Raw genomic sequence first — 13060 nt, forward strand, 5'->3', positions numbered from 1 at the left:
CTGGACACATCAGTTACATTACAGTCCACACAGCATTCCTCCTGCACTTTCCCTTTTGTACTTTCTGTATCCTCACATGCATTATGAGGTAGTAGCGCCCTTGGCAGTACCGCAGCATCACTCCTGTAGGACCTCAAGACAGGGGATCCCATTCATCCGCCTCACCCCAGATTTGCAAGCTTCAGCCCTATTTAAGATCTGCCACATGGTGAATACTCTGCGCCCTGCACAACTTTTGGACCACTTCTTCCTTCCTTTCCTGCTGCTGTCACAAACTGTAATTTCCCTGGGTGCTCTGGTCTTATCCAGCACCCGTCTGACTGTGCCCGTGCTTTTCTTCTTTCAAACAACGTTGCGTAGCTGCTATTGCGTTCTGGGCTTAGAGCCCTTGTAGCCTTGTCGGGCGTGCTCTCCCTTCTGACTTATTCGTATTACCTACACTTGCTTAACCCATAGCAGCTCCTCCTACCGTTAACCCTTATGTGAATTACCTGTCAACTATACCTTACAAGGCCCACCAGTATACCCCCATCTAGTGGCCCAAAACAGATCTATGCTTACCCATGGGTCTGTGGAACTTTATACTAACAGTGCCCTTCACTATTGAACCCGAAGGATGCACTGACTTATCCTAAGCTTAAACAAAATATATTACAATACAATTCAATCTATACAGCATGGTAACACAAATAATATGGCAGTACCAGTGAGAATGGTGGTAATACATAGTATTAATATAGTGTAGCAGTATATAATATAATATAGTGTAGCAGTACCGGAGCGTAATCATATCTATACAATATTTACAATATATCCATATGCAACTCTTAGGTGTGGCATTAAAAGGATATTCTTCAATCCCTTACATCCCCCCTTTCCTCAAATTTGGGCATCCCGACCAAACAAACTACAATATTACACTGTACTTGAAACAATCTAAAGAGTCTTCTTATTGGTACAATAATGCACCGCAGCCAGTATTTGGAAAGTGCAAACCTGGCTCACAGTCCTCCAGGTTAAGTCCAACAACATATACATTAAATACAATATTTGGTGAATGTTTTTCCCAGCAATATGTGCTCCTGAAGGATGATGATGGAACTTGATATTCAGATTCAAGGATGATTGTTATTTTTAATTCAAACTAGAACTCAACTGGTTTCGACTTCTTAGAGTCTTCCTCAGGTATAATGTCAATGTTCTAGTTTGAATTAAAAATAAAAATCATCCTTGAATCTGAATATCAAGTTCCACCATCATCCTTCAGGTGTGCATATTGCTGAGAAAAACATTCACCAAGTGTTATAGCCTATGAAAGCACTGTCCAGTGCTCTCACTAATTCCCAGATCCTTCTAGCAAACTGAATGGAAAGAGGAATGGAGTGATCCAGGGATTGGATCTACATGCAGTACCTTAAGACACCAAATAGGTGAGTGTATTCACACTTAGTATATACCTTTGGAAACTAATTACTACACTTAGAAGCTTGCACTTCCCATTTTTCTCCCTATAATCCCCTCTTGTTTCATTAAATACAATATATTCCCAAAATACGGACCGTTTTTCAAAGCCGTCAGTCTTTTTGACGTAGAGCTCCCCCTTTCCTTAAGGAGAGCAGGCTTTCCAGGAGCCGTCGGTCTCTTGAAGGCAGAGTTCCCCCTTTCCTTAAGGGGAGCAGGCTTTCCTATCAATAAGGAAAATGCACACTTTTATATAGGGCCGTCCAGTCAGTCTCTGCTTTTTCCAGCAGAAGGGGAACAACAGGTGCCACAAAAACAAAACAAGAGTCCATAGGTTCCAAATCTTCTGCCTAGTTTGTAGTCCCCTAGGCCGACTTCACATACTCATCTTCAGCTTTGGCAAAAATCAGCCTTTATCCGCTTATCGTGAGCAGGGGCTTTCTTAATTAAGGGCAACAGTGCCCACAGGGACGCGGAACAGTCCCAGAAACTCTAATAGGGATGCTACAGGCATAGCATATATGGACTTGCAAATTTCAGCGACACGCGCCTCGCGTCGCTTTCTCCAGTGTCATCTCTGCGGCCGCAGACGACGTTGACGGCACCTCTGCAGAACCGTCAGGTTCCCAGGAGCCGACTGATGGTCAGGGCTGCTCTGACTCCCGGAAGAGGCCCAAATTGCCTTTGGGTTTCCTCGATTCCCACGCCAGGGTACGGTCCGAAGACGATTCCGCAGTCGCGGACTTCGGGATCCGCCTGGGCAGGGCAGCGGCAGTGCCACAAAACAAGGACATTGATGGAAGCGAGCGTCCTTCTGCTTGAATGACACGGGAAGCGTCCGCGGATTTGTCAATTTTGACCTCAGCCGCAACCTCCTGTGCCCATGGATCGAGGGACACATCCCAGGGACCGTTTTCAGCAATGGAAGGGAGAGGGGCAGGCTAAACCCAGTATATACGGAGCTGGGGTGTACTCACCACCTCCCTGTAGAACATTTTGCACACCCCGGTCCCGCGGCTGTTATCCTCCTCCGCACCGGCGGCTGAGCGACTCGGCTCCCACAGGAGTAGCATCATGCCGCTCCATTCCTCCAGCCCGCGAATCCGCTGGCTCCAGCACCTTGATCTCGGTGGTCGAGAGGGAGACTCCGGGCCCCTCTGCCGCAGCCTCGGAGGTGGCGACAACTGAGGCTCCGCAGGGTAGAACTCTGCTCCCCACTGGCTGGCTGGTTCCCGCTTCTCCATCTTGTTAGTCTCCTGCAGTCAATCCTGACAGACGCAGTCAAACGTAACTGATTTCTTCCATCTCCTCCCATTCTCAGGGGAGACTGCCTCCAGCAGCCCCTCCTCCCTGTGGTCGATCAATGGCATGGGGCGAGGCTCTCTTCTCCTCAGCCACCCTCACCAGAGAAGGGCCAGGGTGCAATGACAGGTGACTTTTGGTGCCAAGGGGGCAAGGAAACACCCACGAAGGGTGAGGGCTATGTCATCTTCACCTGCGGCGCCATTTCCCGCCAACTCCATGGCCGCCATCTTGGTTAACACAAATTCAGGTTGAAGTACAGTGTCAGTCCATTCCAGTAGGTCAGTCACATCCAGTGGTACACAATTTTGCACAATTTCTTCTTTGCTAGATTTCAGGGGCACATATTCCATTCCAACATCACTTTTCATCTTCCTTTTTGCGGGTTTCCGCTCTGCAAGATAGTTGCATCCTGCCGAGTACGCCAAATGTAAGAGGGGGTCAGAATGGTAGTTGTAGCCGAGGACACTGAGGCTCTGGTGTCCTGACCTCCACCCACAGGAAAACTATCAGCTTCTACCGGCGTACCTGTTTGGGGTGCTGGTCCATGGACAGGGATTCCACTGCGGTGCGACTCCGCTCCTGTACACTTGGTTTCAGAGCTTGAGGTTGAAATAGCGGACACAGATACCAGTTCAGAAGTCAACTCAGCGATTTTACTTTGCTCTTCATCGGTCCCGGACACATCAGTTACATTACAGTCCACACAGTATTTCTCCTGCACTTACCCTTTTGTACTTTCTGTATCCTCACGCGCTTTACGGGGTAGTAGTGCCCTTGGCGGTACCGCAGCATCACTCCTGTAGGACCTCAAGACATAGGGGATCTCGTTCATCCGCTTCGCCCCGGATTTGCAAGCTTCAGCCCTATTTAAGATCTGCCACATGGTGAATACTCTGCACCCTGCAGGACTTTTGGACCACTTCTTCCTTCCTGTTACTGCTGCTGTCACAAACTGCAATTTCCCCGGGTGCTCCGGTTTTAACCAGCACCCGTCTGACTGTGACCGTGCTTTTCTACTTTTCAACAACGTTGCGTAGCTGCTATGGCGTCCTGGGCTTAGAGCCCTTGTGGACTTGTTAGTCATGCTCACCCTTCTGACTTATTCCTATAACCTACACTTGCTTAACCAATAGCAGCTCCTCCTAGAGTTAACCCTTATGTGAACTACCGATCAACTATACCTAACAAGGTCCACTAGTATACCCCCATCTAGTGGCCCAAAACAGAACTACGCTTACCCAGTTTGTGGAACTATATACTAACAGTGCCCTCCACTATTGAACCCGAAGGATGCACTGACTTACCCTAAGCTTATACAAAACATATTACAATACAATACAATCTATACAGCATGGTAACAAATAATGAGGCAGTACCAGTGAGAAAAGTGGTAATACACAATAGTGTAGCAGTACCGGAGCATAATCATATCTATACAATATTTACAATATATCCATGTGGAACTCTTAAAGGGGAGGTGGCATTGAGGCTATGTGCACACGTTTGGAAATGCTGCGGAAATTTCCGCAACATTTCCGCAACTCCCGCCGTGGGTAAAACGCATGCAAATTCGCATGCGTTTTTCCCGCGAAAAACAAGTGTTTTGCAAGCGTTTTTCGCTTGCGGAATGCTTGCGCATTCCAAGCGATTTCAAGCATCGCTTGGAAATGTGATTGACAGGCTGGTCATACTCGTCAAGCATAGTGCTTGACAAGTGTGACCAACTTTTTACTATTGATGCTGCCTATGCAGCATCAGTAGTAAAAGATAGGATGTTAAAAATAATAAAAAATATTGTTATTCTCACCTTCTGATGGCCACCGGAGTCTTTTCCGCCTCTCACCATGCTCCCGGCATCTTCTGGTTCCAGTGATGCTTTGCGCGAATGACCGCTGATGATGTCACGCTCGCGAGAGCATGACGTCATCTCAGGTGATTCGCGCAAAGCATCACTGGGACCGGAAGATGCCGGGAGCGTGGTGAGAGGTGGGAAGGACTTCAGGGGCCGCCGGAGGGTTATTATATCTCTATTGTTTATTTTTATTCTATTTTTTACAGGATTATAGTACCCAGGGCCTGGAGGAGAGGCTCCTCTCCTCCAGAACCTGGGTACCATCCGTACATTGAGCGCCTACTTTACGTATGATGGGCATAGCCACATGCGTAAAATGAGCGTTTCAATGCAATCCTATGGGTGCGGAATCTCCGCGATTCCACAAAAAGAATGAGCATGCTGTGTATTTTTCCGCGATGCGATTCCGCAGTGGAAAAATCCGCAGCATTAGGACACCATTGGGGATTCCCATAGGATTGCATGGGATGCATTTTTTTTGCGTTTTTGCGGCGGTTCCATAGCGAAAAAACGCAAAAAAAAAGCAACGTGTGCACATAGCCTAAAGGGTTATTCTTCTTCAATCCCTTACAGAAGAATAGAGAAATATTCAGCCTCTAGATGTGCAAAGCTGGCAGAGATCTACCCCAAAAGACTTGCAGCAGGAATTGCAGTGAAAAGTGGTCCTACAAAGTATTGACTCATGGGGGCTGAACATAAATGCATGCCACAATTTTCAGATTTATATTTTTAAATATTTAGAAAGCGATGTAATAATTCCTTTATACGTCACAAATACTTGCTACTTTGGGTTGGTATATCACGCAAAATTCCGATAAAATATGTTCACGTTTGCCGATGTAACATGAAAAAATGAGCAAAAGTTCACAGGGTATGAATACTTTTTCAAGGCACCGTATATATAGTCCTAGAAGATTACAGATGAAGAGGAACTGATCCCTCAAACAAGTTTTGAAAGTAAGGTCTACTGTTAAAGTTTTCAACTTGAAATAATTTTTCTATTGTGGTTCCCAACATCACACCAACATGGAGTCAGTATGGTTTCCCTTTTCAGCAAGTAACTGCTTTGGTAGGGTAGGGTGAGGCTTTTATTCATATGTTCTGTTAATAAATGATTTAGCTTGCATGCTCACTTACCAGATTCTATCATGAGGTTTCTGCTGACCTTTCTGATTGCAGCATAAAGTAGTGACAGAGACCTGATGACTGTAGAGGTGTGTCACTTGTCAAGAAGAAAGAGAGTTGGAGTCCTCTTAACAGCAATTTCTATTCCTACTTTCCCACCATTTGCTGACAGTTTCTTCCCATGATTGTAATGATGGAAAAAAAAAAAAATCTGTCAGTTGTGGGTGGGCGAGTGGAGCACACAACTAGGACATTTTTGAGCTCCATATGCACTGTATGACAAACACTAGAGAATAAGAGGCATGTCACAAGACATATAGGATATTAATTTGTAATTTTCCATCTTCATAATATATAGAAATTTCATGTGAAGATCTTACACATACTTATATCCATAGGTAGGTGGGAAAACGTACTCTTATCCACATGTGGAGATCCTACAAGTATTCTTATCCACATGTGGTGATCATACACGTACTCTTATCCACATGTGGAGATCCTACACGTACTCTTAACCACGTGGTGATCATACACGTACTCTTAACCACATGTGGAGATCCTACACGTACTCTTATCCACATGTGGTGATCCTACACGTACTCTTATCCACATGTGGAAATCCTACACATACTCTTATCCACATGTGGAGATCCTACATGTACTCTTATCCACATGTGGAGATCAATACACGTACTCTTATCCACATGTGGAGATCAATACACGTACTCTTATCCACATGTGGAGATCAATACACGTACTCTTATCCACATGTGGAGATCCTACACGTACTCTTATCCACATGAGGAGATCCTACACGTACTCTTATCCACATGTGGAGATCAATACACGTACTCTTATCCACATGTGGTGATCCTACACGTACTCTTATCCACATGTGGAGATCCTACAAGTATTCTTATCCACATGTGGTGATCATACACGTACTCTTATCCACATGTGGAGATCCTACACGTACTCTTAACCACGTGGTGATCATACACGTACTCTTAACCACATGTGGAGATCCTACACGTAGTCTTATCCACATGTGGTGATCCTACACGTACTCTTATCCACATGTGGAGATCCTACACATACTCTTATCCACATATGGTGATCATACACGTACTCTTATCCACATGTGGAGATCCTACACATACTCTTATCCACATATGGTGATCATACACGTACTCTTATCAACATGTGGTGATTCTACACGTACTCTTATCCACATGTGGAGATCAATTCACGTATTCTTAACCACATGTGGAGATCCTACACGTACTCTTATCCACATGTGGAGATCCTACACGTACTCTTATCCACATGTTGAGATCAATACAAGTACTCTTATCCACATGTGGTGATCCTACACATACTCTTATCCACATGTGGAAATCCTACACATACCCTTATCCACATGTGGTGATCATACACGTACTCTTATCCACATGTGGAGATCCTACACGTACTCTTAACCACGTGGTGATCATACACGTACTCTTAACCACATGTGGAGATCCTACACGTAGTCTTATCCACATGTGGTGATCCTACACGTACTCTTATCCACATGTGGAGATCCTACACATACTCTTATCCACATATGGTGATCATACACGTACTCTTATCCACATGTGGAGATCCTACACATACTCTTATCCACATATGGTGATCATACACGTACTCTTATCAACATGTGGTGATTCTACACGTACTCTTATCCACATGTGGAGATCAATTCACGTATTCTTAACCACATGTGGAGATCCTACACGTACTCTTATCCACATGTGGAGATCCTACACGTACTCTTATCCACATGTTGAGATCAATACAAGTACTCTTATCCACATGTGGTGATCCTACACATACTCTTATCCACATGTGGAAATCCTACACATACTCTTATCCACATGTGGTGATCATACACGTACTCTTATCCACATGTGGTGATCCTACACGTACTCTTATCCACATGTGGAGATCCTACACATACTCTTATCCACATGTGGAGATCCTACATGTACTCTTATCCACATGTGGAGATCAATACACGCACTCTTATCCACATGTGGAGATCAATACACGTACTCTTATCCACATGTGGAGATCCTACACGTACTCTTATCCACATGAGGAGATCCTACACGTACTCTTATCCACATGTGGAGATTCTACACGTACACTTATCCACATGTGGTGATTCTTCATGTACTCTTATCCACATGTGGTGATTCTTCACGTACTCTTATCCACATGTGGAGATCAATACACGTACTCTTATCCACATGTGGAGATCCTACACGTACTCTTATCTACATGTGGTGATTCTTCACGTTCTCTTATCCACATATGGTGATTCTTCACGTACTCTTATCCACATGTGGAGATCAATACACGTACTCTTATCCACATGAGGAGATCCTACACGTACTCTTATCCACATGTGGAGATTCTACACGTACACTTATCCACATGTGGTGATTCTTCACGTACTCTTATCCACATGTGGTGATTCTTCACGTACTCTTATCCACATGTGGAGATCAATACACGTACTCTTATCCACATGTGGAGATCCTACACGTACTCTTATCTACATGTGGTGATTCTTCACGTTCTCTTATCCACATATGGTGATTCTTCACGTACTCTTATCCACATGTGGAGATCAATACACGTACTCTTATCCACATGTGGTGATCCTACACGTACTCTTATCCACATGTGGAGATCCTACACATACTCTTATCCACATGTGGAGATCCTACATGTACTCTTATCCACATGTGGAGATCAATACACGTACTCTTATCCACATGTGGAGATCAATACACGTACTCTTATCCACATGTGGAGATCCTACACGTACTCTTATCCACATGTGGTGATCCTACAAGTACTCTTATCCACATGTGGAGATCAATACACGTACTCTTATCCACATGTGGAGATCCTACACGTACTCTTATCCACATGAGGAGATCCTACACGTACTCTTATCCACATGTGGAGATTCTACACGTACACTTATCCACATGTGGTGATTCTTCACGTACTCTTATCCACATGTGGTGATTCTTCACGTACTCTTATCCACATGTGGAGATCAATACATGTACTCTTATCCACATGTGGAGATCCTACACGTACTCTTATCTACGTGTGGAGATCCTACACGTACTCTTATCCACATGTGGAGATCAATACACGTACTCTTATCCACATGTGGAGACCCTACACGTACTCTTATCCACATGTGGTGATTCTACACGTACTCTTATCCACATGTGGAGATCCTACATGTACTCTTATCCGCATGTGGAGACCCTACACGTACTCTTATCCACATGTGGTGATTCTACACGTACTCTTGTCCACATGTGGTGATTCTACACGTACTCTTATCCACATGTGGTGATTCTACACGTACTCTTATCCACATGTGGTGATCCTACACGTACTCTTATCCACATGTGGAGATCCTACACGTACTCTTATCCACATGTGGAGATCAATACACGTACTCTTATCCACATGTGGAGATCCTACACGTACTCTTATCTACATGTGGCGATTAATACACGTACTCTTATCCACATGTGGTGATCATACAGATACTCTTATCCACATGTGGGGATCATACACGTACTCTTATCCACATGCGGAGATCCTACACGTAGTCTTATCCACATGTGGCGATCAATACACGTACTTTTATCCACATGTGGTGATCATACATGTACTCTTATCCACATGTGGAGATCCTACACGTACTCTTATCCACATGTGGCGATCAATACACGTACTCTTATCCACATGTGGTGATCAATACATGTACTCTTATCCACATGTGGAGATCCTACACGTACTCTTATCCACATGTGGCGATCAATACACGTACTCTTATCCACATGTGACGATCAATACACGTACTCTTATCCACATGTGGAGATCATACACGTACTCTTATCCACATGTGGAGATCCTTCACGTAGTCTTATCCACATGTGGCGATCAATACACGTACTCTTATCCACATGTGGTGATCATACACGTACTCTTATCCACATGTGGAGATCCTACACGTACTCTTATCCACATGTGGCGATCAATACACGTACTCTTATCCACATGTGGTGATCAATACATGTACTCTAATCCACATGTGGAGATCCTACGCGTACTCTTATCCACATGTGGCGATCAATACACGTACTCTTATCCACATGTGGAGATCATACACGTACTCTTATCCACATGTGGAGATCCCACACGTAGTCTTATCCACATGTGGCGATCAATACACGTACTCTTATCCACATGTGGTGATCATACACGTACTCTTATCCACATGTAGAGATCCTACACGTACTCTTATCCACATGTGGTGATCAATGCACGTATTCTTATCCACATGTGGTGATCAATACATGTACTCTTATCCACATGTGGAGATCCTACACGTACTCTTATCCACATGTGGTGATCAATACACGTACTCTTATCCACATGTGGTGATCAATACATGTACTCTTATCCACATGTGGAGATCCTACACGTACTCTTATCCACATGTGGTGATCAATACACGTACTCTTATCCACATGTGGTGATCCTACACGTACTCTTATCCACATGTGGAGATCCTACACGTACTCTTATCCACATGTGGAGATCAATACACGTACTCTTATCCACATGTGGAGATCCTACACGTACTCTTATCTACATGTGGCGATTAATACACGTACTCTTATCCACATGTGGTGATCATACAGATACTCTTATCCACATGTGGGGATCATACACGTACTCTTATCCACATGTGGAGATCCTACACGTAGTCTTATCCACATGTGGCGATCAATACACGTACTTTTATCCACATGTGGTGATCATACATGTACTCTTATCCACATGTGGAGATCCTACACGTACTCTTATCCACATGTGGCGATCAATACACGTACTCTTATCCACATGTGGTGATCAATACATGTACTCTTATCCACATGTGGAGATCCTACACGTACTCTTATCCACATGTGGCGATCAATACACGTACTCTTATCCACATGTGACGATCAATACACGTACTCTTATCCACATGTGGAGATCATACACGTACTCTTATCCACATGTGGAGATCCTACACGTAGTCTTATCCACATGTGGCGATCAATACACGTACTCTTATCCACATGTGGTGATCATACACGTACTCTTATCCACATGTGGAGATCCTACACGTACTCTTATCCACATGTGGCGATCAATACACGTACTCTTATCCACATGTGGTGATCAATACATGTACTCTAATCCACATGTGGAGATCCTACGCGTACTCTTATCCACATGTGGCGATCAATACACGTACTCTTATCCACATGTGGCGATCAATACACGTACTCTTATCCACATGTGGAGATCATACACGTACTCTTATCCACATGTGGAGATCATACACGTACTCTTATCCACATGTAGAGATCCTACACGTACTCTTATCCACATGTGGTGATCAATGCACGTATTCTTATCCACATGTGGTGATCAATACATGTACTCTTATCCACATGTGGAGATCCTACACGTACTCTTATCCACATGTGGTGATCAATACACGTACTCTTATCCACATGTGGTGATCAATAAATGTACTCTTATCCACATGTGACGATCAATACACGTACTCTTATCCACATGTGGAGATCATACACGTACTCTTATCCACATGTGGAGATCCTACACGTAGTCTTATCCACATGTGGCGATCAATACGCGTACTCTTATCCACATGTGGTGATCAATACATGTACTCTAATCCACATGTGGAGATCCTACGCGTACTCTTATCCACATGTGGCGATCAATACACGTACTCTTATCCACATGTGGCGATCAATACACGTAGTCTTATCCACATGTGGCGATCAATACACGTACTCTTATCCACATGTGGTGATCAATAAATGTACTCTTATCCACATGTGACGATCAATACACGTACTCTTATCCACATGTGGAGATCATACACGTACTCTTATCCACATGTGGTGATCAATGCACGTATTCTTATCCACATGTGGTGATCAATACATGTACTCTTATCCACATGTGGAGATCCTACACGTACTCTTATCCACATGTGGTGATCAATACACGTACTCTTATCCACATGTGGTGATCAATAAATGTACTCTTATCCACATGTGACGATCAATACACGTACTCTTATCCACATGTGGAGATCATACACGTACTCTTATCCACATGTGGAGATCCTACACGTAGTCTTATCCACATGTGGCGATCAATACACGTACTCTTATCCACATGTGGTGATCAATACATGTACTCTAATCCACATGTGGAGATCCTACGCGTACTCTTATCCACATGTGGCGATCAATACACGTACTCTTATCCACATGTGGCGATCAATACACGTAGTCTTATCCACATGTGGCGATCAATACACGTACTCTTATCCACATGTGGAGATCCTACACGTACTCTTATCCACATGTGGCGATCAATACACGTACTCTTATCCACATGTGGTGATCAATACATGTACTCTAATCCACATGTGGAGATCCTACGCGTACTCTTATCCACATGTGGCGATCAATACACGTACTCTTATCCACATGTGGCGATCAATACACGTAGTCTTATCCACATGTGGCGATCAATACACGTACTCTTATCCACATGTGGTGATCATACACGTACTCTTATCCACATGTAGAGATCCTACACGTACTCTTATCCACATGTGGTGATCAATGCACGTATTCTTATCCACATGTGGTGATCAATACATGTACTCTTATCCACATGTGGAGATCCTACACGTACTCTTATCCACATGTGGTGATCAATACACGTACTCTTATCCACATGTGGTGATCAATAAATGTACTCTTATCCACATGTGACGATCAATACACGTACTCTTATCCACATGTGGAGATCATACACGTACTCTTATCCACATGTGGAGATCCTACACGTAGTCTTATCCACATGTGGCGATCAATACACGTACTCTTATCCACATGTGGTGATCATACACGTACTCTTATCCACATGTGGCGATCAATACACGTACTCTTATCCACATGTGGTGATCAATACATGTACTCTTATCCACATGTGGAGATCCTACACGTACTCTTATCCACATGTGGCGATCAATACACGTACTCTTATCCACATGTGACGATCAATACACGTACTCTTATCCACATGTGGAGATCATACACGTACTCTTATCCACATGTGGAGATCCTACACGTAGTC

Source organism: Dendrobates tinctorius, unplaced genomic scaffold (assembly GCF_039654945.1).
Source record: "Dendrobates tinctorius isolate UK_male_01 unplaced genomic scaffold, ASM3965494v1 ptg000150l, whole genome shotgun sequence".
Taxonomy (NCBI): domain Eukaryota; kingdom Metazoa; phylum Chordata; class Amphibia; order Anura; family Dendrobatidae; genus Dendrobates; species Dendrobates tinctorius.